The sequence below is a fragment of the Aquarana catesbeiana genome, linkage group LG03 (assembly GCF_042186555.1).
Source record: "Aquarana catesbeiana isolate 2022-GZ linkage group LG03, ASM4218655v1, whole genome shotgun sequence".
In the NCBI taxonomy this organism is placed as follows: Eukaryota; Metazoa; Chordata; class Amphibia; order Anura; family Ranidae; genus Aquarana; species Aquarana catesbeiana.
The window spans coordinates 529,059,788-529,064,556 of NC_133326.1; positions in this window are offsets into that span (position 1 = coordinate 529,059,788).

Here is a 4,769-nt window from a genome sequence, read left to right on the forward strand (position 1 = left end):
TGTAACACCTGGTCAATTTGTTGGCCATGTTCCCTTTTCTTCCGAGCACCAAGCTCAATGATCCGGCCTCTAATAGTAGCCTTATGAGCTTCCCATACAATAGAGGGGGAGGTGTCAGAGGATTTGTTTTCCTTAAATTATTGCGACAAGTGAGAGGCCAACATGGAAACCTCAACTTCATTAGTGAGAATCATTACGTTTCCAATTGGTGGTACGATGTGGTAGGGAAGGCATGGTCAATGTCATCGACACAGGTGCATGATCTGAAACGGATGCGGTACCAATGTGAGTAGACTGCAGAAGGGGGAGATGGAAATGGTCTAAGAATATATTGTCTATTCTAGAGTAAGATTGGTGTGTTGAGGAAAAATGTGAAAAATCCTTCTCTTTAGGATGAAGGAGACGCCAAACATCCATTAATTGGAGATCTAGAAGCCTTTTTTTTAACAAACTTCAGTCGTTTAAAAGAAATGTTAGAGCGCCCCTGTGACGTATCTATAGAGGGATCCAGTGACATGTTTATATCCCCCGCTAAGATAGTAAGTCCCTTAGCAAAGTGTGACAATCTAGTCAGTATTTGGGAGAAAAAAGCGGGTTGATTATGGTTTGGACAATAAATATTTGCAAGGGTGCATTGAGTGTTTCCAATAGATCCTCTAAGAAAAAGAAAGCGGCCGTGATCATCGGCCAGCATTTCAGACAACCTAAAGGACACATTTCTGCCAAAACCAATGGCTACACCCTTGGCCTTATTGGTGTCCGATAAGCTATAGTACCACTGTGGAAAATTAGGTGATGTTAGTTTAACAGGTGTCGTGTGGGTTAAATGCGTTTCCTGAAGAAAGGCAATGGAACATGTGGCTTTTTTCAGTTCCCGAAAAATTTGATGTCTTTTAGCAGCGACATTAAGACCCCTAACATTATAGGATACAATCTTTACCGTAGCTATTGATAGGATAAAATGTGGACTTTCAGCCTATCCTGCCATGCATGCCAGCCGGGAGAGGGAAGTGAAGGGGAGAGAGAGGAGAAATAGAGAGAGAGATGAAGAAAAAAATAAGAAGATACGCGTATACAAAGAGTATACACATAACACAAGAACCTTGTGGGAAACATATGAATATCACGCAGAAACCTGCAGTGGTCCCATTGGGGAAAGAGAGAGCGAGAGGCCATCCCAATCCCTGAGCAGGGATTAAATAGGATAACTACAGGGCCCCTCACGCTCACCAGCCCCAGAAAGAGGTGGGGGCGGGGTTATGCTGTAAGGGAGAGGCAGCGAGGGAGGTGCACCTCTACAGCACGCGGCCTGTAAGGAAAAACAGTTAATTGGTAACTACAAGTAAACAATTAGTTCCAGTTAGGAATGTGAGACACTGTTCATGTGTATCTAGGACCATTATAAACCATATACATCCTACAAGAAAACATAGAGGTAGACCAAATGGGAACGTGAACCAAAAAGCAGAAGAAAAAGGAAAAATTTGAACATTGGTCGGTATAGTGGTAGGTCCGCTTTGAGCATATAAAGGCAACTAAAAGTAGAAAAAACTGTAGCCAAAGCCGGACTCTATATTAAAGTTCTTGTAGGAGAGAGGTTGTTTACATTATTGACATTGGTATGGGTAAAAGATTAAATGTTTCAACCATGCTTTTGTGCAGATCACGGAAGAGAAGTACGCCCCTTCTTTGAGGGGGACTTTTTCCAGAGAGGATCCATTGGGCATGAAAATTTGGGGATTGGATCCTGCCAGCCTGGAAGCTCCATAGGCGAGAGATGAAGATCCTGCAAGAAAGTTGGGAGTTCCTCAGGAAACCTTAGTGTATGGGAACGGAATCCCCATCTGTATGTGATCCCATCAGAGCATAGGTGGTCAAGAAGCGGCTTTAGAGTTCGACGACGATCCAGAGTATCTTTAGAGAGATCTGGATATATGGTGATGGTAGCCCCGTCAAAGTCTATATTAGGCAGACCCCGCATCTTCGTCATGATAGCATTTTATCTTCAAAGTAGTGTAGGCGACAGATGACATCTCTGGGTTGGTCTGAATTAGCAGTACGGGGTCTCAGAGCCCGGTGCACACGGTCAAAACGTAGCGGTGCAGTAACAGAGTTACCCAGAATGGTATTAAAAATGCCTCTTATGGAAGGTTCAAGATCCGAATCTCCAGTTGCTTCCGGCAGACCTCTAACACGTATATTATTTCTACGGTTACGGTTCTCGAGGTCTTCAAGCTGATACAGAGATGCCCGATGAGCAAATGCTAGTTGGGTAACAGTGTCCTGCAGTTCTTTAATGGCTACCGCCTGTGTGTCTTGCCGTTGTTCCGTCTCCTCCACTCTGACCAGGATATGTGACATATCAGTTCTAACAGCAGTGATTTCTTTTTTGATGGATTTCTCCAAGCTATGAAACATACCAGCCAATTCTTTTTTTAGACCCCGCGGGGGAACCAGGATCGTCAGCCAGGTCCGAACAGTAAGAGGATGCCAGAGAGCTTTCTCTCATCGAAGCCGCGTGAGACGAAGGAGAAACACTCGTTCTCGAGGTTCGGGCTTGGTTGCCATGTGCGTTGGCTAAGTATTGCTTAATGGATCCTGTAGATACTGGAGTAGACAGTGGTCTCTTGCTTGGATGTTTGACTGTGGCAGACCGGAGTTTCTGCGTCTTGGTGGGCATAACTGGGGCTATATGTCCGAAAGCTGCAAAGGGCACCTCCTACTAACATCCAATCAATATTGTGCCAACATCATAATGTCGCTAGCATGTAGAGGAAAACTCATAGAGAATGGAAGCAGGTAACTTTAAATGTTCTCCAGCAGCCTTTGTCCCCCCCCCCCCCCCCATAAGATGCTGCGTAGGTGATGCGTCAGATAAGAGTGAGTTAGGTAGCACTGGGAGCAGAAAGACGGCCGCTGGCTTCCAGGATTGGGCTGAAGCTGTGGGCTCTCCTAGCTGTAATGGCCGGCTGGGAGTATCAGTGCTGTGTAGGTCTCAGTAGACAATGAAAAGATCCAGGGGCAGATTCACAGCAGCAGGAATAGTGCTTAGTGCTATAAGAGAGGGATCTTACTGATGTAAGAGTGCTGTAGAGGGCTCTAGTGAGGCAGGCAGAAGAGCAGAACAGAAAGGGGAGTACTTGGAGCACCAAGATGGCCGCCGGGCTCCAGTAGTAGGCCGAAGCCGCGGACTTTCCTAATGGCCGTGTCCAGCCGAGTGAGCGCCGCTACTGATGTGCCTAGAGCGCTGTTATAGGGCCCAGAGAACAAAGCTCTATTAGTAATGCAGTCCGTAGGCCCCTCCAGTAGAGCCGTTAAGGGGATGGATGTGTGGATGGAGTAATACTCACAATGTCCAGGTACTCTCGAGGCCGGTGCAGCAGGCCGCAAAATGGCTTCCAGATGAGGGGAGCTGGCGGCAGCGGAGATGGTCCTCAAACGATGCGGCGCCGGCACACAGGCCCTCCGTGCAGCTTATGGCGATCCGATCTCCGGTCCCCTAAACCGTGGGAGATAGAAGCGGCAGACCCCGGCCTCCTAGTAGGCCTCAAGATGGCGGCCGGGTCGCAGGGCTTGAGTCTGTCTATAGGCCGCGGCCCAGAAAGTGCACCAAATACCAGTAATGTCCTCCAAAACCAGCTGTATAAGGGAGCCAAGCACTTGAGGCGGTGGTAAAAAGCTGGAAAAGCCTGAGATGGGCTGAGATGGCAGTGGATTTGGATGTACAGGACGGAGCTCGGCTTCCACAGGTCCTCTCTGTAGCTAGGTTGGACTAGGTTTGTTTTTTTTTCTGCTGAAGTAAATGTTCTAGAGGTAATAAGGTCTAGAAGAAAAGAAAAATGTCCTAATACAAGGAGAAACCATTCTCATTTAGTATAAAATGTTATTCAACTGTCATTTAAACTAAACTGTCTAGACTATCCTGAATTCAATGAAACATTTATCATGAACAATAGGCTTCTCAGAGGGGGGGACTATCACGTATGGCTTGGATCAGTGATCCTACAGGAACATAGACAAGAGAGCACAGAATACAGGATTTACAAGAATGACAGGAGTATAGTGCAGTACTGGGGTTCAGGGTTCACAGGAAGTCAGGTACACAAGATACAGTTGATGTGTACAAGGATTCTAAGGCAGGAAGAATACCTAATGGTACTATCTGGGGAGAACGCAGCATGTCCGCACATGCAACAACAGTGAGGGCCCTTGAAATGGCCGAGGCGCAGAGTCTAAGGAACTGCCTTGTCTTCTCCAGAGCTCTTGATGGTAGAGATGGGTTTGTGCTGCAGACACTTTCCCGGTTGCAGCCCTCTTACTCACTCAGGCATGCAGATACCTAGAACTAAGGGCCAATGGACAAATGAGAATCCCTTGCAGCGCTGAGGTGCAGGGATCACTAAACAGTAGGGAGTAAAATTCAAGCTGACAGGTGTGTGCCTGGACATACACAGACATTGGGGACAGAAACACAAAGACACATAAGACAGCTAAAAAATGAGTAGCCATGCAAACAGTCACACAGGAATCTATAAGAGTAGTGAAGTTGCATGGTGTCACCGAACAGGAAACTAGCCTAAAATAGACTTGGAGACACAAAGGCAGACTTGCTTGGGACATTATTGTTCAAAGCCTAAGGCAATCTGCTTCAGCTTAAAAAGGCATTACTAGCTGGGCATGTAGCTAATTCAATTAACAGGAGGTCTAATCTGATCTTAAAACAAGTTTTGTGGGACAAGATACTAACGCAGACCTTATAAGTTAAAGCA